General features: G+C 40.3%; 1 protein-coding gene across 1 annotated transcript in view; it reads right to left on the bottom strand.

Annotated features, from left to right (window-relative positions):
* LOC123454667 (phosphatidylinositol-glycan biosynthesis class X protein-like) overlaps positions 1-23611 on the bottom strand; it is a 37299-nt gene that overhangs the window by 1493 nt on the left and 12195 nt on the right. The window lies entirely within an intron of this gene.

The raw sequence follows: 23611 nt of genomic DNA, 5'->3' as shown, positions 1-23611 counted from the left end.
TATATATATATATATATATATATATGTTTGTTTGTTTTTTTTGAGATAGGGTCTCACTCTAGCTCAGGCTGATCTGGAATGCACTATTCACTATGTAATCTCAGGGTGGTCTCGAACACATGGTGATCCTCCTACATCTGCTTCCTGAGTGCTGGGATTGAAGGCATACCCCACCTTGCCAGGCCAGAATTTATATTTTTAGGGTAAGAGCTCAAGGTACCTGATGTGTCTCTTATATTACTCCTACAGTAACAGCAGCAGTTACCCAAGATGTTAGATATTTCTGTTATGCATATATTCTAGTATGAAACTAATCACAATGTTCCTTTTTCTTTCATTAATTGCTGATATATATATATATATATATATATATATATATATATATACACACACACACACACACACACACATACAAAGCTGGTAGAAGTATATTAGGGTTTTGCTTACTTAGAAGTGGGAGTGTAGAATGAATTAGTGTGAGGGCGAATATCAACTCTGAAAAAGATGTAGATGGCACAAGTGTTTGGGAGAGGGAAGTTGGGTCACTGTTAGTTTCTACAGATTTTAGAGGTTGTTGGGACTCTGGAAACTTTAGTTTTGGAGAATAAGGAGGAGGGGACAAGGAGGAAAGAATTAGAAAAGGGGGTGGAAAGAGAGGGAATGTAAACAAGTAGTGGGTGGGAAGGGTTGTAGAAAAAAAATTCAGTAGTAGAAAAATCCTAAAATCTAACTGAGCAATATACAAACACACACAAAATTAGCATGGAATATTTATGCAGGAGTGTGGATTCAAACAGGTAAACTAACAAAACCAAAGGCCCTAAACTGGCCTGAAGTGGGTGGCTCACACCCTTAATCCTATAAATTCAGAGGCTGAGATTTCTAGGCTGCGTTGGTTCCAGGTCAGCTTGGGCTAGTGTTAGACTCTTCTCCCAAGAAAGACAGGGAAAGAAAAAAGGCAGGATAAATGAAGAAATTTGAAAAGTGACAAATGTTATACCTAAACTACAACTTACTTAAGAATTGCAAAGTAGACATCAGATCCAACACATCACATTTTTGGGGGAAGGTGTTTCAAGGTAGGGTGTCACTCTCAAGCCCAGGCTGACCTGGAATTCACTATGTAGTCTCAGGATGGCCTTGAAATCGCAGTGATCCACCTACCTCTGCCTCCTGAGTGCTGAGAATAAAGGTGTGTACCACCACGCCCAGATGATGATGATGATGATGATTAGTGGGCTAGCTTTCAAATTCTTTCCTTCTCTTGGATTCTTTTCTTTAGCAACCTACTCTAGTATGGAAGGTGCAATTGGCACTTCTTGTGCAAGCCAATATTTCTGGCTTTGGGGTATATATTGCTCTGCTGTAGTATAGCCCAGTAATGTTTTGGGGTGACTTTCTGTTTGTCCTATGATGAATTTGAAGCTAATTTCCTCTTTGGTGCACTGTGGGCTCTCAGCTGTCTAGGTTAGTAGATCTGCTCTCACATCAGCAATGCTGGATGTTGTGGTGGTAGAGGAGTGGCTCCAATTGTCCTGAGATCTCCAGTGGTTCCTGGTGCTGTCAATGTGGAGGAGAAGAGGGGTCCAAAGCTCTCTGAACTTCTGGAACTGCTCAAATTAAACCTGTTGTCTTTTCCTTCAGTTTTTTTGTTTTTGCTTTTGTAAGGCTAGTGTGAGTGGGAGAATCCTTTTCCTGTAGTTTTACTCTTTCTGGCTCAGTCAGGGCTAGGAGTGAAAACACTGCCTAGAGGCCTTTGGCTGGAGCCCAATGTTTTCTGATTGTTTGACTTACCTGAGTTTATAATTCCTTACACCCCTTCTGTTACAGTCAGGTTTGCATTGCTGGCAGACATCACCCGACCAAGAGCAGCTTGTGGGAAAAAAGAGATTTATATTGGCTTACAGACTTGAGAGGGAAGTTCCACAATGGCAGGGAAAAGGATGGCATGAGCAGAGGGTGAACATCACCCCCTGGCCAATATCAGGTGAACAATAGTAACAGGAGAGTATGCCAAACACTGGCAAGGGGAAACTGGCTATTAACACCCATAAGCCCTCCCCCAACAATACACTCCCTCCAGGAGACATTAATTCCCAAATCTCCATCAATTGGGAACCTAGCATTCAGAACACCTAAGTTTATGGGGGACACTTGCATCAAAGCACCACCCTTCACTTTTTTTAAAAAAATTTATTTTTTTTAATTTTTTTTGTTCATTTTTTATTTATTTGAGAGTGATAGAGAAAGAAAGAGGCAGATAGAGATAGAGAGAGAGAATGGGCGCGCTAGGGCCTCCAGGCATTGCAAACGAAATCCAGACGCATGCGCCCCTTGTGCATCTGGCTAACGTGGGACCTGGAGAATCAAGCCTCGAACCGGGGTCCTTAGGCTTCACAGGCAAGCGCTTAACCGCTAAGCCATCTCTCCAGCCCCACCCTTCACTTTTTAAAAACATTTTTTATGTCATGATCATAATATCCTCACAACTCTCCCCTTCCCCCCCTCCCAAATTCCTCCTCCATTGAATTCCTTGTCTTTTACTAGTCTCTTTTCTATTTTGATGTCATCATTTTTTCCCTCCCTATTATTTAGGTCTTTTGTAGGTAGTATCAGGCATTGTGAGGTCATGAATATCAAAGCCACTTTGTGTCTAGGTGACAGTATTGTAAACAATCCTCTCCTTCCTTTGGCTCTTATATTCTGTCCTCCACCTCTTCCACAATGGTCCCTAAACCTAAGGTGTGATAGAGATGTCTTATTTTGTACTGAATACTCCATTGTCACTTCTCTGCAGTTTTGGAAAGTTTTGAGTCACCCAGTGGTCACTGCCATGTGAAAAGAGAAGCTTTTCTAACCAAAAGTGAGAGTGCAATATATGAGCATAAACATAAATGTTTAAAGGGCAGTTTGGTGGGTATAATATATGCATTTAGCCAGGTAATAGCAGCAGTTTTCTCCCTAGGGCCTATGACCTCCTCAGCCATAGGCTTTTAACTAGGCTTTCAGTACCTTCATTAATTCCCTCCTGTGGAGTGGGCCTTAAATCCAATTTGAGAGCAACTGGTTTCCCCAAAAACAGATATGCCACCATTGTACCAGTCAGTACATTTGGCCTGGATATCTCACTGTAAAGCTTGTAGGGTCCAATAAACCAAATGGTTAAAACCACTGATGACTTTTCTCCTCTCAAAGACTGTGTGCTACATAACTTTTCCCAGCATCCTGACAGCTAGTCAACAGGGAGGAGTCTTCCAGCTCAGTTCCAACTTGATTTTTCAGTGACCTATAGCCCAAGCATGTGGTGTCTTTAACAATAGGGTCATACCATCTAGCTGTTATGGGCAACTAACATCCTTTGCAATAGCCTGAATGTTTGGGGGGGGTGGGCATCAAGAGCTTTCCTGGCCAACAATTCACTAGAAGTTATTCCATTCCTGGCACTGAAGTCTTTCTAATAACAAACTATGGCTTCTGGGTACAACATTACCTACACAAGATATTTCTGCCCAAACTCTCTCATATACATGCATACATACACAGACATATGTTTCCATATGGCTTATTCATAAATCTTAAATTTTGATTAACCCTTTTTCTACCCCCTACTTTCCTCCATTCCCTTCCCTGAAACCACTTAGACTATTCCACTCCCAGTATTCTGTCCCTCTACTTACATATCTACTCTGCCTTCCCCTTAAGCCCTCTCCTCTCCTCTCTCCTTCATAGGCCTCTCTAGTTTCTTGGCTTCTGCTACCGACTTTTATTCCAACTCCAGTACTGATCTGAGTATCTGAAGTTAGGGTCCATATATGAGAGACAATATGTAGCATTTGATTTTCTGGGCCTGACCTTCACTTTTTGGTAGAAGAGTATATGTATGTTGTCTTGCCCCTTTTCTCCCACTAGGTTTATTTAGTGTGTCTCCTATTCTACCATCTTATCTGAAAGTCTCCTAGTTTAGAGTTTTAATGACTAAAAGTTTGTTGTTTTTTTTTTTTTTTTTTTTACAAAATAACTATTTTGTTTGTTTTTCTTTTTTAAAAAAATATTTATTTATTGGGCTGGAGAGATGGCTTAGTGGTTAAGCACTTGCCTGTGAAGCATAAGGACACCAGTTCAAGGCTTGATTCCCCAGTACCCACATAAGCCAGATGCACAAGGTGGCACATACATCTGGATTTCATTTGCAGTGGCTGGAGGCCCTGGTGTGCCCATTTTCTTTCTCTCTCTCCTTCTTTCTCTATGTCTGTTTGTTGTTCTCAAAATAAATAATAATAAATAAAAATAAACAAAAAATTTAAAAATATTTATTTCTTTATTTAAAAGACAGGCAGAAAGGCAAAAGAGAGAGGAGAGAGCATAGGCACACCAGGGTCTCTTGCTGCTGCAAATAAACTCCAGCTGCATTCATTTTGTGCATCTGGCTTTACATGGGTGCTTAGGAGTTGAACCCAGGTCTGCAGGCTTTGCAAGCAAGCACATTTAAATGCTGAGCCATCTCCTCAGCCTTTTATTCTTTTCTCTGTTTTAGACAGTTTTCACTATGCTGGCGAGGCTGTCTTGAACTCCTAGGCTCAAGCAATCATTCTGTCTCAGTCTTCCCATGATAACAGACCCAGCTGCCTCCTTTCCACATGCTTTCTCCACCATATGTGTGTGTGTGTGTTTCTTTTTTTTTTTTCTTTTAGATCATTTAAAATACTCTTATTTTTATTTTTTTTTTGTTTTTTTCAAGGAAGGGTCTCACTCTAGACTAGAATGACCTGGCACTCACTCTGTAGTCCCTGGCCTCAAATTCATGGTGGTTCTCTTACCTCTGCCTCCCAAGTGTTGGAATTAAAGACATGCATCACCATACCCACCTAAAATACTCTTATTTTGTAGTCAACTATAGATTAATGCATTTGCTTGCTTCTTGGGGAATTCATTAATTTTTTGTTTAATTTTATAATCTGACTCTCAAGATGGTGTTCTCTTGTGGTTTGGAATTTTTATTATGAGTTTATTTGTAGCAGAGATTTTTGGGTCTGTTGCTAAAGTCATCTGGCCCATCTGCTTTGTGTATCTTGAGTGCACCCAAGTCATATTTCAAATCTGCAGGCCACCAGAGCCATCCCTTGAATCACCTCCAACTCTGGGATACACAATAGAGCTTGGAGAGAGGTTCATATTCAGCTTTCACTGTTTTAGTGAGTCCATAGATCTTTGAAACAAGATATTCCAACATCTGACTCATAGAAGACTCATCTATATACATATTGGTGCTTTCTCCCCAGTAACTCCTATTGCCCATACCATGAGATTTGTTTTAAAGCCCTTGCAGTTTATAGTAAGATTATCTATAATTATGAAGACCTGGAAACATGTGAAATGGCTATCAAGAGGAGAATGGATTAAAATGTAGTATATTCACATTGTCATGTCATATGAATTATCATAATATCCCTTTAAATGAATTGTTATAAAAGAATTTACAATGAGTGCATTTAACCCACATAAACTAATATATTCATGAACCAGTTGTGGTAGTGTATGTCTGTAATCTCAGCACTCAGGAGATAGCAGCAGGAGGATAAAATGTTCAAAATCTTCTTCAACTATATACAGCTAATTTAAAGCTGCCTGGGCTATTGGAGACCCTGTCTTAAAACAAACAAACAAAACAAAATAATCCACAAATAAAAAAGAACCCTATGTAAAATATCTGTATGATATGAACATATAGTATCATGTAGGGAAAAATCAATTCATGGACCTTCATTTTTTTTTTTAACTTTTTTGTGGTGGAATTTAACTCATGCTAAGCAAGTGATCTACAGCTAAGTTGCATATCTTGCCCTTTATAAAAATTTAAAATACAGGGAAAATTATATATCTTATTTAAAGGTACATATTTATGTACATAAAATCGTTAGCAATAGGAGTACATTATACACTAAATTCATGATAGTTGGTTCTGGAAATAAAGGAAAGGAAATTGAATGGTGGCCGGTGGCTTCATTTTTTCTGTTCGCATTTAGTTTCTTTTATGGCTAAGTATTTTACAATACTTGAGGCAAATATCACAAACTAATATATGTCTCTTTGCTATTAATGTTTTTCATTTCTCATTTCACTGAAGTATGATTGATGTACGATAAACCACATATATTTAAAATGTACAATGTGAAAATTTTGACTAATGTATTTCATTAACTTTTTAAAAAATTTTTTGTTGGGCTGGAGAGATGGCTTAGCGGTTAAGCACTTGCCTGTGAAGCCTAAGGACCCCAGTTCGAGGCTCGGTTCCCCAGGTCCCACGTTAGCCAGATGCACAAGGGGGCGCATGCGTCTGGAGTTCGTTTGCAGAGGCTGGAAGCCCTGGCACGCCCATTCTCTCTCTTTCCCTCTAACTGTCTTTCTCTCTGTGTCTGTCGCTCTCAAATAAATAAATAAATTATAAAAAAAATTTTTTTTTGTTCATTTTTTATTTATTTTTATTTGAGAGCAAGAGGCAGATAGATAGGTAGGTAGATAGATAGATAGATAGATAGAGAGAGAGAGAGAGAATGGGTGCCCCAGGGCCTCTAGCCACTGCAAACGAACTCCAGATGCCTGTGCCCCCTTGTACATCTGGCTAATGTGGGTTCTGGGGAATCAAGCCTCGAACCTGGGTCCTTAGGCTTCATAGGCAAGAACTTAACTGCTAAGCCATCTTTCCAGCCCTCACTAACTTTTCATTACTGTAACAAAATAAATGAAACTATTAACTTAAAAAGAGGACAGGTTTATTTTGGCGCACATATCTTTGGTCAGTTCCACTGCTTTTGGGCCTGTAGTGAGTCAGTACATCACACCCCTGACTGCATAGCAGAAAAAGTGTTCAATTAATGGTAAAAAAGAGATAAACAGGAAGGGTTATGCTCTCAATATCCTCTTTAGGGACACATTGTCATACTACCAGAAGACCAGCCAATGGGACCCACCTCTTAAAGATTTTACCCACCCCCAACAGCATCACAGACTGTAAAGGACCCTCTAACACATGAATAGGTAATACCCCAACCATCACAAGTCTACCTCGATGAAACCTTATTTGCACTGAAGGCTTCTTGGCAATCTGTTTCTTCTTCCTTTCTGACCATGGACAACCACTAACCTGCTTCACATCATTATGGATGGATTTCCTGTCTCTAGAATTTTATAGAAGTGGAATCCTATGCTGCATACTCTTGGGGTAAAGGGTTGTATGATTCCTTTCAGTCAGACATTTCTCAAAATAAAGACAATTTTGAACATCTTGGCCATCCTGAGAAATAAATGAGAATGCAATCTAGGATTCAGTCATGAAGGGGAAGGAAGGAATCTGTGGAAAGGAGGTGCCATTTGGGATAGATTGCCAAACGGAATCTCTTGTAGTTTCTGGTTTTGTTTCCTGGCTGCCGTGCACTTAGCAGATGATAAAAAACAAGCAAGTCTACTTTGGTCATTTCCATGTTACCTAAGGATGCTTCTGTCATGTTTGGAACAGAGGACTCAGAGGGTTTTCTTTTGGGCAAAGACGTTTTATTTAATTCCAGTGACATGATTGGGAGAAGGAGGGAACTCTGAACATTGGCCTAAGAATAGAGGGGAAGGGAGAGAAGGGAACTCTCAGTCAGAGCTGAGACAAAAGAAGCAGGTAGAAGGAAACACCAAAAACCCAAAACCCAGGGCAGAGGAACAAGGCAAAGAAGAGGACTGAACTTTGAGTGGAGAGAGAAGGCACTCTGAACCAAAAGGAAAAAGACAGAGTGAGAGAGAGGGAAGGAGAGAGAGTGTATGCAAGAGAGAGAGCTATGCATGCACCTTAACCTTAGAGCAGGAGAAGCCAAGGAGAAAGGAAGCCTTTTGGAGAAAGGAGGGTGGATTCTATAATCATGGTGTGAGTATTCCATTAGAGCCTGCATTCTTTTAAGGAAGTGAGACTTTTGAAGTCTTAATTACTATAACAGGAGGTAGTTCTAGAACACAGAGCAGTGAATCTCAATTACTATCATATGAGGTAGTTCAATAGCATAGAACATGGTTGGCTGGGAGGGGGTGAGGAAGATGGGAGGAAGGAGTACAGAGATTTTTATAGTTTCCTCATGCAATTTATGTTTGTTCATTTTGTAACACTGCCTGAAGTTGCACCAATGACAGTCTTTTGTACAACTAAGGTACCCAGCTAAAGCCAGAAGTGTCACTGAGAACTCATTAAGATAATTGGTTCAGTGAGATGCCTTTGTCCCAACACCCATCTGAAGTTGTCTGCAATAAAGTGATAGAATTTGAGTCCTGGAAGAGGGGCACTGAGATGTGAGCTGGACTATGTAAGGAAGTTCTAGTGAGCTGACATCCTGAGAGACTTGGACATCACTGGATTAGGAAACTGGGACAATATGATAAGCACCCAAAGGGGTAGAAGAGAGCCAGAGTAGGGTGTGAGAAGACACTTGAACTTGACTCACCTATTTCCTAAAGTTCTCTGAGGGCACTTGCTAAGAAGAAATTCCCAGTCTATATGCCTGCATATATAGAGCTCTTATTCCTTAAACACAGTCAATCCTGTGAATTAAACTGGTTCTTGCTGGCTGGGCTGGGAGCCTAAGTATCAGATATAAACTTGTTTCTGTGAAAAAACGTGCCCTAAAACCAAACTGTCTGATCTACAAAGAAAGTTTTAAAACATTACCTCGCATACATCAGGGACTCCTATGTATGTAAATCTTTGTAAGAATGAACTGTTATAAAGGAAACATTTTCACAGATATAACTTTTAATCTATAGCCAATATCAGTCATTAAAACATGCTATTCAGTCTTGAAGCCCATAAATGGAGGATGTTATGGAGAGATTGGAATAGAGCCAGGGGAGGCAAAGTAAGTGATGAAAGGTTTTGAAAAACAGCCCTTCAGGGAAAAGTCTCCATTAGTTCAGAGGAGAGAGGTGTGAGTAGACTGAATATTAGTCTTCAAACTATACTGAGATGTTACGTTATTGACATGGAGTCCTTTTTACCTCTGTGTCTACAGAGGGCAGTATTGAAGGAAATAAGTTTCAAGTAGAACAGAAGGGATTTAGTCTGATCATCTGCCAGATTAGAGATCTAATCTTTTTTTTTTTTTTTTTTTTTTTTTTTTTTTTCTGAGGTAGAGTCTCACCCTAGCCTGCATTGACCTGGAATTGGAATTCACTATATAGTCTCAGGTTGGCCTCGAACTCAGAGTGATCCTCCTACCTTGGCTTCCTGAGTGCTGGGATTAAACATATGTGCTACCATGACCAGCAGAGACTTATTCTTAAGTTTCCATGCTCTACCTTACCAAGGAGCTGGATCTTGCTCTTTTGATCTCTCTGATCAGTAACTGGTTGAATTTATATAGTGCCCCCGATCATCTGTTTGTGGCTGTTTACAGACATTACATTTGTAAAGTGATGTGCTGGATGCAAGAACATAAAATGTTTCAGGGCTAAAAGGAAGGTAAAGTAAGGCAAGTGTGAGTTGTCTTGGTAGTTGCAAATGTGAACCTCTTGGCAGTATGAGAAACAAGTGGGAACAATCCATTGAATGAGCAATCTCAGCCTTCACTCTATCATTTAACACAAATGCCGGGAAAAGCAAAGGTTCTGGGAATAGAGTGGTTGGCAAGATTGTAGTACCAACTCTATAACACTGTGGGACTACTGGGACTCAGCGACTGGGGGAAGGTCTTTGAAGTAAGTATGTCTTCAGGGACTATGGACAAATCAGATTAGAACAGCTGAGACAGAAGAATCTGGAAGAGTTGAAGGAACTGTGCATGTTGGCCTGGAAAAGATATGCCTCCAGGGAGGAGCAAGAAGCTGTTGGTAAATATTTTCAAGTGCTGTCCGGTCTCTGGAGGGTAGACTAGAACTGTGCTGAGCATCTGCATAGGGCAACTACTGGGTCAAGGCCCACAGGTTACAAGATGAAATGTCAGCTGAAAAGGAAGCACATGGTCATTATTAAAGATTCACAAAGGAGATTAGCATGCCTAGTGATGTGGGCAAAGGCTCAATACAATAACATTGGAAGAAGAATTTCTGAACTTTTTTTTTGTCTTGCTAATCAGATGAAACTATATATATATATATAGATAGATAGATAGATAGATAGATAGATAGATAGATAGATAGATAGAGAGTCAGGGGAAACCAGATCTTATTATGCAACCCAGGGTAGCCTTAAAATCGTAACCCCTACTTCAGTCTCCCATGTACTGGAATTGCAGGTATGGACCACCACACCTGGCCCAGATGTAACTTTAGAAAGATAATTAGCTAGCAAAAATAATTTTCCTTGGTGCTCTGGAGAGGCAAGACACAGTCTTAACCACTAGAGGGACTCAGGACAGCAGCTTTGCAGGGCCATTCTCTTTAGCTACACTCTTCAGCTAAATAGCAATGGATACTCAACTCTGATCTTGTCTCTTTAGTTCTGTGGTTTCCTGTACCTGCCCCATTAATCTTTCTGGAGTGCTTAGATTTTATTGAACTTATCAAATGTCTCAGGAGCCTTCATACATAGAGAGGTATAGTCATTGCCATCAGTTGTCTATATAATTTTCCACTTACACACAGTGTTCTAAAAATCCAAGCACTCCCTAAATAACTAAAACAAGATTAATAAAAATATAACAAATATAAAAATTTCTAAACACTTAAATAATTGAATTCTTTTTTTTAAGTACAGAGACATCAATTTCTTTTAAAAAATTTTTTCCCTTTTCCTTGTTGAGAGAGAAAGAGAGAGAGAATGGGCACACCAGGGCATCCAGCCACTGCAAATAAACACCAGATGCATGTTCCCCCTTGTGCATCTGGTTTATGTGGGTACTGGGGAATCAAATAGTGGGTACTGGGTCCTTAAAATTCACAGGCAAGCATTTTAACTGCTAAGCAATCTCTCCAGCCCTGAATTCTTCATTATATGTGTGTTGCATATTCTTCTATATGCAAGAATATGCATATATTCTTCTATATGCAAGAAGAATATGCATACACATTCTTCTAAAATCACAACTATGTCTGAATATCTTTTTTAATATTTATTTATTTATTTATTTGTGGGAGAGACAGAGAAAGAGTCATAATGAGAGAAAGAATTGGCATACTAGGGCCTCTAGCCACTGCAAACAAATTCCAGATGCATGTACCACCTTGTGCATCTAGCATAAGTGGGTCTTGGGGAATCACACCTGAGTCCTTAGGCTTTGCAACAAGTGCCTTAGCTGCTAAGTTCCCTGAATGTCTTAAAAGCTACAAATGCCCCCCCCCCAAACACACATAAAAATCATTACCATAATGCAAATATGATGTAGTGATAAATTTGGTTATGTAGCTAAGAATATTTCTAAGCAAAATATTGAAGATGCCACCTGGTTTCTTCTTGAGGCTTATAATAAAATGGAAGATAAGAGAGACTGAGAGAAGGGAGAACTGTTAATCAAAAAGGCACCAGGACTTGACAATTTTGCAAATTTTCCATCTTTACAGATGGCAAAATATGCTAAAATTAAGAAATTGTTTTTGGGACTTCTGGGTAAGATGGACATACAGGACACAAGCCAAACCAGTGAAGGCTTACAGGTTTTTATCGGCCAAAGTGGAGAAGCAGGAGAGACCAAGATCTACCAGAAAGGAGGAAACCAGCCAGAATCCTGCTGAGGTGCTTGTGGCTCTGATCCACGTGGATTCATGTACCTGCACAGCCCAGTGCCAAGCTATAGGAGCAGAGACTAAAACAGGGGATTTTCCAGCCTCATCAGCCTCCTTGCGAAGTCAAGAAACTTGAAGGGGAGACTTCAGAGACCAGCTGAAGGGGACACAGGTGGAACCAGCTGAGCAGTTCCAGTACAACTCCAGGCTTTCTGCACTCTCCCCTCCCCCAACTGTTAGCACTGTAAACCTCCAGAGAATGCACTCAGCCTCTAGTGGCAGTACATCCAGCACAGCTGATTAGAACTCCAGCTCCACAGCACAACATGGAGGGACCAAAGTAGGCATTCAGCATTGGTGATTGGAAGCATTCCCAAAAGGTATGGAGGCTGGTTGACACAAAAGCAGGTACATAAACCCACACTGGAAGTGATAATCTCTATGGGTTACATATTCCTGGTTGGCATTACCATTCTCAATTAAGCTGTATGTTGGGGGTTCACTATTGATGCCTTTGATGCTTTCAGATTCAGAGGGCCTTTGTCTTTTTCTTCTGTCACTATGATTCAGACCCAGGCTAACCTGGAACCCATTTCAAAACAGAAATCTCAACCTCCCAGTTGACAGGATTAAGGGTGTAGAGCAACACACACCCTTAGGGATTTTTGCTTTATAAAGTTAACTGTTTCAATTCCCACAGTTGCAGAGTCCTTTCTCTTCCCTTTATATCTCTTTTTTAATTTACTGGCCTCTGCTAAGTCTTTTTTTTGTTTGTTTGTTTTGTTTTGATTTTTGATTTTTCAAGGTAGGGTCTTGCTGTAACCCAGGTTGACCTGGAATTCACTATGTAGTCTCAGGGTGGCCTCAAACTCAAACTCATGATGATCCTCCTACCTCTGCCTCCCAAGTGCTGGGATTAAAGAAGTATGCCACCATGCCCAGTCCTCTGTGCTAGTTTTTATTGAATGTATATAATGCTCAGTTGAATTTTAGAATCTTGCCAGTAAATTGCTCCACCCATCTTACTAGAATACTCAAATAGCACACAAACTCAACATTTAGGATTACTTCTGCAGTTGGATTGGAGTATAAGAGATATACTTGGCACCTTAAACTCCTACTCTGAAGGTACATTGAGTTGGATTTCCAAGTCTAAGAGCACCACAGATAATTAGAAAACCCAAGCATCAAATCAGCTCAGGATGCAAAAGTCACTACATTATAATACAAGAAACACAAAGAATGAAGACAATACAATCTCAGCAAAAGTTATAAATCCATCAGAAATGACCCCAAATGACCCCAAATGTTTTAGATGAAATGGCTAACAAAGAGTCCAAAAAAAAGGGGGGGGGGATTATATCTATACTCAAAGAAATCAAAGAAGAAAACAAACTCCTGAGGGAATTCTAAGGAAGCACAGGAAACTAGCTTAATGAAATAAGGAAGTCATTATAAGACATGAGTAAAGAAATACTGAAGAAAAATGAGACAGAATTACTAGCACTGAAAAACACAGGAAGTCAAATAAAAAACTCTGTGGAAAGTCTCACCAGTAGAATGGATGAAGGAGAGAATAGAATATCTAAACTAGAAGACCAGGTGGCAGATCTAAAACAGCCCAACAAAGAGAAAGACAAGCTAATAGGAAAGTATGAATGGGATTTCTAGATATTTGGGACACTAAGAAAAGATCAAACATAAGAATTTAGAGTATAGCAGAAGGAGAAGAATTTCAATCCAAAGGCATGACAGCCATTTTCAACAAAATCATAGAAGCAAAAAATTTCCAAATTGGGAAAGAAATGCCAATGCAGATACAGGAAGCTTTAAGAATACCAAATAGACAAAACCTGGAAAGAACCTCTCCTCACCATGTTATAATTAAAGTACTAAACACACAAACCAAAGAAAACATATTGCAAACAGTTAAGAGAGAAAAAGCAAGTCACCTATAAAGGCAAGCCCATCAAGATAACAGCAGATTACTCAACATAAATTTTAAAAGCCAGAGGGCCTGGAATGATGTATTCTAACTTCTGAAAGATAACAACTGGCAACGAAGATTACTTTACTCTGCAAAGCTATCTACCCAAGTTGAAGGAGAAATAAAGTCATTATACAACAAAAACAGGCTAAAGGAATTTATGACAAGACAGCTCTACAGAAAATACTTTAAGGAATCCTTCACACTGAAGAGAAAGCAAAGCACACACATGAGGAAATAGGAAAAAATAAACCATACCCCAATAACAGTTAAAATATAGAGCAAAGGGAAAACAGGAAGCACTGAAAAACAAGAAGATAGGCAAGAATAAACACATACCTTTCAATGATAATTTTTTTCTTTTGGTTTTTCGAGGTAGGGTCTCACTCTGGCCCAGGCTGACCTGGAATTCACTATATAGTCTCAGGGTGGCCTTGAACTCATGGCAATCCTCCTACCTCTGCCTCCCGAGTGCTGGGATTAAAGACATGTGCCACCATGCCCAGCTCACAATAATAATTCTTAATATAAATGGCCTCAATGCCACAGCCAAAAGACACAGGTTTGCAGACTGGATTAAAAGGCAGGATCCTGCTATTTGTTGCCTACAGGTAACTTCTCTCTCAATAAAAGATTGATACTGTCTTAGGGTGAAAGGATAGAAAATATTTCAAGCAAATGGGCCTAGGAAACAGCAGGGGTTGCTATCCTAATATCTGACAGGATAGAATTCAAACCAACATTAGGGAGTAAAGATAAAGAAAGCCACTTTATACTGATTAAAGCAGGAGGTCATTACAATCCTAAATGTATATGCACCTAACATGGGGGCTCTCAAATTCATCAGACAAACACTATTAGACTTAAGGTCACAGATATTACCAAACACAATTGTAGTGGGTGACTTCAGTACCCCATTCTCATCAATTGATAGGTGTAGCAGACAGATTCAGGTTCGCTGAGATGAACTTCCAGACCAGGCAGTTATGGAAGAAAGGATTTTTATTGAAGCTTACAGATCCAGGGGAAGTTCCATAAGTGGCAAAAGAAGCTGGCCTGCCTTCACAGGCGGAGAGAGAGAAGCACAAGCCTAAAGGTCAAAAACCACACAGCATACTTCAGGAGCTCCAGGTAGGCACATTTTGCATATCTTTAGATTGAAATCTGAAACCCACCACCACAATTTAAGAACCACCCAGTGACATTGCTTCCAGCCAGGTAGTCAGCAGATGCAAACTACAAACAATAAAGAACTGAATATATTGGGAGCCATCTATTCAAACCACCACAACAGGTCATCCTGGCAAAAAATAAACAGAGAGAGATCTGGATTAAATGATGTCATGGAACAAATGGACCTAACAGATATCTAGAGAATATTTCATCCCAATGCTGTAGAAATATAATTTTTTCTCAGCAGTACATGGAACATTCTCCAAAATAGACCATATATTAGGACACAAAGCAAATCTTAGCAGATATAGGAAAATTGAAATAATCCCTTGTACTCTAATGACAATAGGATTAAACTACAAATCAGCAATAAGAAAAAGTACAGAGCATACAGGAATTCATGGAGGCTAAGCAGTACACTATTGAGTGATGAATGTTTCATTGAAAAAAATCAAAAAGGAAATCAATATGTTCATAGAATCAAATGATGATGAGAATACAACATACCAAAACCTTTGGGACATAATGAAAGCAGTTCTAGGAGGGAAATTTATAGCTCTAAGTGCCTTTATTAAGAAATAAGAGACTTGGATTTTTTTTATAATCATGGAAAATGTTAATAAAAATTAAAAAAAATAAAACAATAAAAAGAAAAAAAGAAATTAGAGACTTAACAAGTAAACAATTTAATGTTTCACCTTAAGGCCTTGGGAAAAGAAGAATAAGGCAAACAAAAATCAGTAGATGGGAATAAATAATACATATTAGGGTAGAAATTAATGAAGTAGAAATAAAAAAATTCAAAGAATCAATGAGTTTTTTTGAAAGGATAAACAAGATTGATAAACCCTTACCAAATCTGACCAGAAGAAAGTGAGAAGAGACAAAAATTAATAAAATTAAAGATGAAAAAGGCACCATTACATCAGATACCAAAAAATTCAGAAAATCATAAGGACATACTTTAAGAATATATATGCTTATAAGTTTGAGAATCTGAAAGAAATGGATGATTTCCTTGGTTCATATGACCTACAAAAATTAAACAAAGGTGAACGAAACCACTCAAATAGACCTATAACAAGTATGGAGGTCCAAGCAGTTAAAAAAACTCTACCAACTAAAAAATGTCCAGGCCCAGAAGGATTTGCTGGTGATTTTTACCATATCTTGATGGAAGAATTAATACCACTGCTTCTCGACTTTTCCACAAAATAGAAAAGGAAGGAATTCTACCAAACTCCTTCTACAAAGCCAGTATCACCCTGATACCAAAACCAAACAAAGACAACAAAAAGACAAAATTGCAGACCAATCTCCCTCATGAGCATAGATGCAAAAATTCTCAAGAAAATGTTTGCAAACAGAATACAAGTATATATCAGTGTTAGGAGCCGTGCAGACGCCATTACAAGATGGCGCCGGTTTCCGGCCTCTTCTTGGTCACAGCTGGAGTAAACAAGCACAGTGCGCATGTTCCAACCCCCCCTCCCCTTGGGCAGATGCTAATGAGGCATCCAGAAAGTAACCAATCACTGATGGTTACATATCCACTGTTAGCCAATCATTAGTAAGTAAGCAGTCTTGAACCCTATATAAACAGTTGCCTTTCCTGGTTCAAGGTCTTCGCATCTAGCAGCTTGGCAGTCCCCAATAAAGTGTGTTCAGAAGAATCCTGATTGTGGCGTCCTCCTTGCTGGCGAGGCGGGCTGACATATCAGAAAGATTATTCACCCTGACCAAGTAGGCTTTATCCCAGAGATACAGGAATGGCTCAACATATGCAAATCGGTAAATGTGATACACTATATAAATGGACTGAAGGACAAAAATCACATGATTGGGCTGGAGAAATGGCTTAGTGGTTAAGACAGACACGTAGATCATTGGAACAGAACAGAGGACCCAGATGTTAATCCAAGCAGCTACAGCCATCAGCTTTTTGACAAAATCACCAAAAATATCCATTGGAGAAGAGACAGCCTTTTCAACAAGTGGTAGTAGGAAAACTGTATATCTATACATAGAAGGGTGAAAATAGATCCTTGTCTCTCTCCATGCACAAGGATCAAGTCCAAGTGGATCAGGCATCTTAATATCAGACCTGAAACTCTGAAACTGCTGGAAAAAAAAGCAGGGAAAACCCTTCAACATATTGGCATAGGCAATGACTTTCTGAATATAACCCCCATTGCTCAGGAAATAAAACTACTAATCAATCACTGGCATCTCATGAAATTACAAAGCTTTTGTACAACAAAGGACACTGTGAATAGAGCAAAGAGACAACATACAGAATGGGAGAAAATCTTTGCCTGCTACACATCTAACAGAGGATTGATATCCAGAATATACAAAGAACTAAAAAAAAAAAGTAAACAACCCAATTAAAAAATGGGCTATGAAACTAAATAGATAGTTCTTAAGAAATACAGATGACATATAAACATCTATAAAAGTGGTCTACATCCTTAGCTATCAGGAAAATGCAAATTTAAACTACTTTGAGATTCCATCTCACTCCTGTCAGAATGGCTATCATCAAGAAACAAATGACAATAAATGTTGGCAGGTATGTGGAAAAAGGGAAACCCTTCTACAGTGTTGGTGGGAATGTAGTCTGGTACAGCCATTGTTGAAGTCAGTGTGGAGGTTCTTGAGACAGCTAAAAATAGATTTACCATATGATCCATCTATAGTACTCCTAGGTATATATCCTAATGACTCTTCTCACTACCTTAGAGATACTTGTACAACCATGTTTATTGCTGCTCTATTCACAATAACTAGGAACTGGAACCAGCCTAGCTGTCCCTCAATGGATAAATGGATAATAAAGATGTACATTTACACAATGGAGTTCTATTCAGTGGTAAAGAAAAATGAAATTATGAAATTTGCAGGGAAATGGATGGATCTGGAAAGGATTATACTAAGTGAGGTAACCCAGGCCCAGAAACCCAAATGTCACATGTTCTCTCTTGTATGTGGATCCTGGCTACACATGTTTAGACTTGTGTGTAAACTGGAACCAAAAACTGGTAGCAGAGGCCAGTAAGCTAGAAAAAGGCTATAAGGGAGAGAGTAGAGGGAAGGATTTAAGGTGATGTCATTGTATATATAGAAATAGAAGAACAGATCACAGGGAGTAGAATGGCCTAAGTGAGGCTGGGGGAAGAGATTGAGTTAAAGGTGGAGGGAGGGTAAATCAAAATTCAAGATATCCTAAATAAGACATATGAAAGTCTACTTTTTTTGGATAATGGCTCATCCAGAAGCCATAGATTGTTACTAGAAAATTTTCAGTGCCAGGGATAGGATACCTTCCAGTGAGTTGTTGGCTAGGGAGTTCCGTGTTGCCTCCAAAACATTACAGGCTATTGCCAAGGCCCTTGGTTTCCCATGAGAAACAGATAGTAAAACCCTATTGTTGAAGAGTTCACACACCTGGGTGGCAAGGTCACTGAGAAATCAAGCTGGGGATGAGCTGAAAACCTCCTCCCTGTAGACCAGCTGACTGAAAGTTGGAAAAAGCTGTACTGCATGTAGCCCTATGGGAGACAGAAGTCATCAGTGGTGGAAAAAGTGGACACCAGAAGCCTCAAGTTTGGCCAGACAGGCCAGATGACTGAAAAGATCCAATAGTCGAATGTCTGCTCTGGAGAAAGCCAACTGCTCTCTAATTGGACTGGAGGCCTGCTCTATGGGAGGGAATACATACCTGGTAATAAAAACCTAATCAAGGGCTGGAGAGATGACTTAGCAGTTAAGTGCTTGCTTGTGAAGACTAAGGACCCCGGTTCGAGGCTCAATTCCCCAGGACCCATGTTAGCCAGATGCACAAGGGGGTGCATGTGTCTGAGTTTCTTTGCAGTGGCTGGAGGCCCTGGTGCACCCATTCTCTCTCTCTCTATCTGCCTCTTTCTCTCTGTCTGTTGCTCTCAAACAAATTAATAAATTAATTAAAAGATGGAGGCTCTGAATGGGCTTCTCTATTAAAAAAAAAAAAACTAATCAAAAGCCTATGGCAAGGGAGGTCATGAGCCTTAGGTATATAAAGCCTGCTCTTGTCTGACTAAATACATATATTATGCTCACCAAACTGCCCTGTAAGCACTATACTTATAAACTAAATGTTCACATTCATATATTAATGCTACTCTCACTTTTGATTAGAGAAGCTTCTCTTTTCAGATGGTGGTGACCACTGGGATGAGCCAAAAGGCATAGTGCTAAGAAGAAGTGATGGAGGAGTGTCCAGCACTGAAACATCTCTATCACACACTCCAAGGCTCAGGGTCCATTGAGGAAGAGGTGGTGGAAAGAATGTAAGAGTCAAAGGAAGGGTACAGCTCCTTTGAATGCAGCTGTCCAGACAAAAGTTGGCCTCAATATCCATGACCTTGCAGTGCCTAGCAATACCTTCACAAGACCCTCATAATAGGAGAAAAAGATTATAACATCAAAATAAAGGAGAGACTAATGGAGACAGGGAGGGGGTGTGATGGAGAGTAGAGTTGTGAATGGGAAAGTCAGGGAGGGGAGGGGAGGGAATTATCATGGTTTATTGTCTGTAAGTATAGAAGTTGTCAATAAAAAAAAATTAAAAAAAAAGAAATTACTTTTGAGCATGCAGCTCAAATAAGTCTTGGCCTAGGGGAAGATAAACCCAAACAGTGATTGTACAAGGTTTTGTTAAAACCTCAGGAAGATCATGGGACCTAGCCCCAGATACAAAGGGTTAAGCTCATAGCACCTTTAAAATAATAGGGCCTTTTGTAAACTTAACTGAGCTGTCCTTCAACATTCTCAGCAGGAACCCAGATGGATGAGGACCCATCTCAAAAAGAGCTGTGAATGTGGCTTTTCAGTGAAGGCAAATTCATGAGAGACCCACAAGGTATTTAAGAAAATTGTTTCCTCACACGCACTATCAATTTAGACTGAAAGGGACAGAAAGGGCACAAAATGAAGGGCATCTGATGATCTTAAAATTCTACTTTCAGGAATCAGGATGATAAAATTTTCTAGCTCCAAACATGTGCTCCTTTCGTGGAAAAAGAAAAGAAGACTCAGAGGGTGGAACTGACAGTGATGGAGAAATTATTCCAGCCTTGTAGATCATGGGAGTGGGTCTTGAGTCCAGCCCTACAAGGTGTGTAGAGAGCCAGTTTGGTTCTGGCTTCTTGTATTTATAGGTGCTAGCTTTTATCTCTCTGCTAGAGATGTTTGGAAGTGAGCCAGCTTCTTCCACAATGATGGAGCTTCCCTGGAATCTATAAACCTGAAATTAACCCTTTCTTCCCTTAAGATGCTTCGAGTTAGGTGTTTTCTCCAGCAATAAGAAGTAACAGCAGCAAGGGCCTAAAGAATCTCAAGGTCCACCCCCAGCAACACACCTCCATCTCTCAAATTGCCACCAGCTGGGCTGCAATCACACCAGCTGGGGTCGGGGGTGGGGAGGGAAAGGGAGAGAATGACCATACCAGGGCCTCTAGTCATAGCAAATGAACTCCAGATGCACGTGCCACTTTGTGCATCTGGCTTTATGTGGGTACTGGGGACTCAAACTCCTGTCATTAGGCTTTGCAGGCAAGTACCATACTGCTGAGCCATCTCTCCAGCCCCTTTCTATATTTTTTGAGACAAGGCTTTTTACTGAACCTGCAGATCACGGATTTGGACAGATTATCTGGCCAGCAAGCCCTAAGGACACCGTCTCTCCCTTTTTCTCAGTGTTGGGATTACAGGCATGGACTGTCATGCCTGGCTTTTACATGGGTGCTGGGGGTTTGACCACATTAATATGACCTACATGAGGACAGATGGAAACCTGAGTTCATTCTTGTTGCCTTAACCTCACTGGGGAGGATATACCACAGAAACTTGGGTTCTTCATGATGGCACTAAACACACACAACTGGCCCAGGAGTGAAACAAACTGAAAGAATCCAGGGAAGTAGAGTGCTTGCCAGCCCAGATGCCAGGAACAATGCATAGTAACTCCAGAATGGTGAATCCATACAACTAAAAGCAGTATGATATAAATATGCATAGTCAAATGTCTTAAAACCATTAATGCATTTGGTTATGATTATTTTATTCACCCTAATCTTAATATCACAAGTCAAATCTCCACTTTCCATAATTCACATGTCTGCTGTTCAGAGCAGTTCTCTTGTATATTTGCCACATTGTGTGCCTCCATCTGCTGGTCAGTATGGGTTTGGCTTGTTTCCAATTGACTGTTCTGAATAAGTTGCTGTAAATATTCACATGTACAACTTTGGTAGACATGCTCTTATTCTTCTTGAGCAGATTTGGAGGAATGGAATCACTTGACTCTATGGTGAATACATGCTGAATTTGAAAGAAACTGGCAAACTAGTTTTATTACAGTTTTACATCTCTGCTAATAGTGTGTGACACCTGCCTCCAGCTGTGACCTGTGTATTCATTGACTTTTCTCTTTTCCTCTTCCTTTACTTCTGTTTCTTCAAATCACTTAACATTCAACAAGTCCTCCTTTCAGATAATTTCTTTTGTGTGTGTATGTGAGTATGTGTGTGTGTGTGTTCATATGTGGGCCCAAGTACATGTGAAGACCAGAGGTCAACACTGGGTGTAGTGTATGTCTCAATCACTCTTTATCTTTGTTTTTTCAAGCTAGAGTTCCATTATAGCCCAGGCTGACCTGGAACTCTGTAGCCTAGGTTAGCCTTGAACTCACTGCAATCCTCTACCTCAGCTTCCTGAGTGCTGGGATTAAAGGTGTCTACCACCATGCCCAGTTTCCATCTTATTTTTTGAGATAGGGTCACTTGTTGAACATGGAGTTCACTGATGCACTGAGACTGGCTGGCCAGCAAACTACAGAGATCCCCTGTCTCTACCTCCCCCGGACTAGGATTACAGGTAAGCACTGCCATGCTCAGATTTTATGTAGGTTACCAACTGAGCTATCTCTTCAACTGCCTCAGGGATTTCTTATGTAGTGAGATGCACCCATGGACAGCCATCTGGGAAGGAAGGGGTCTGCTCAATGAGAATTACATATGTGATGACTTCATATTCCCCCCCATCTGAAAACAGAGTCCAGCAGAGGATTCTGGGAAGGTGCCTATTCACTATCTTGGATTTGGACATGAGCAATTAATCAACATAGCACGGATTGATCTACTGAGATTTGAGGTTTGTTATGCATCTGGAATAACTGGAATCTCTAAGAAGCCATACACTTCCTGTCTCAGGAAGTGCATGAGTTATGAACGTGAGTTCAGGTGTCAAAGATGCTGTTAAGAAGATTCCTGGAGCTTGGACCAAATGGCCTGTAACAATAATAGTGAGCATTTTTGGAGCTCATGGGTCAGGCACCTATACACATTCTCTTATTTAAGTCTACAACATGCTTTAACATGCTCATTTTGCACATGAAGAAGGAAAGCACACAGGTTAGATTGCTCATAAACACAGCCAGCAAGAGGTTTACCTTTGCAGGTATCTTACTCTCAACCACTACCAACTCTTCACAGCCTCTAAATCAGAAGTTATAGTGTGAAGGCCTTGTTTGAACTTTTGTTTTAAAGATGTTAGGCTAGGCTTAAAAATGAAAAGATTTCACAAGAGAAAACATTCTGCTTTCCAGTTTCTCTTGAAAATTAAGAAAACCTGGAGAAACTGGTCTTGCAAATCTTGATGGTAACAGGTAGTTTGAGCTGAGAAGTGGCTTTCTGTAGATGGGTACAGGTCCTGCTTCAGGCACCCACCTCCAAGGTTACTGTCTAGCTTTGGAAGGTTTTGAATTTGTGGGTCCTATAAAGTTCCAACTAAAGTCATGTGCTCCTTTGCAGAACACAGGGCTTGGCTGGGCCCACCTTAGGAGCTCAATAAATAGTTATCAAATAAATAAATGGAGACAGAATCTGGGTCCTCTTATCCTCTTTAATGCTGTGTGATTGGGAATTTCTGAATATGAGTGACTAAGAAGTAACACACCAGAATTCTTTCCTTTTTGTCCCAAGCAGGATTCAGGTGACAGCTGTTTATAAATAACTGTTGACCTGAATTTGGCATTTTTATCAACTGAAAAGATTTGCTTTTTTTTTTTTTTTTTACAACCAGTGTTTGTTTCTAAATAATCATTCCCAATAGGTGTGCTTCTTTGCTCTTAGATCAGTTGTGCTCACAATAGGCTCTTTGTCTTTAAAGTCTGGGTGGCCAGGCAGGCTTCAGAGAAAGGCTCTGCCCATGATCCAGATGGCTTGGCTAAGGAGGAGTCATCCTCGTCTGGCCTCCCACTTGGGTGTGTAAATCCTACAGAGGGGACTTTTCTACAGTGACCTTAGCAAAGCTCATGGGGTGAGGGGTGAGGGGTGAGGGCAGGTCTGGGACACCACCTGGGTGGCAGTATGACGCACAAACCTAAGCCTAGAGCCGATAATCCCCTACAGAATCCAAGCCTGCCCTGCCCCTCCCTGGGAACTGGCCTCCCTGGGAACTGGCAACCTACCTTTTTCTTGAGCATCTACAAGGGGAAGGGATGTTGGGGTCTTCTGGAGGGGTTCATAACTTCTGTCCGTGGAAAAGAGGGAGCCACCCCATGTGGTTACACTTACAGGAGTCCCAACTATGAAAGAAAAGTGAATTACTCAGAGCTATGGGCTGTCAGTGGTCAGTGATTTCCCTTCAGGGAAGTTTGCAATCCCCAGAGTTTTATTCTCATGCTTCCACTTCCCCAATGCTGGGAATTTTGATGGTCAGGAGTTG

This window comes from Jaculus jaculus, chromosome 14, assembly GCF_020740685.1.
Source record: "Jaculus jaculus isolate mJacJac1 chromosome 14, mJacJac1.mat.Y.cur, whole genome shotgun sequence".
Lineage (NCBI taxonomy): Eukaryota > Metazoa > Chordata > Mammalia > Rodentia > Dipodidae > Jaculus > Jaculus jaculus.
The sequence above is the reverse complement of the archived record's forward strand: the minus strand, read 5'-3'. Positions and strand labels throughout refer to the sequence as shown.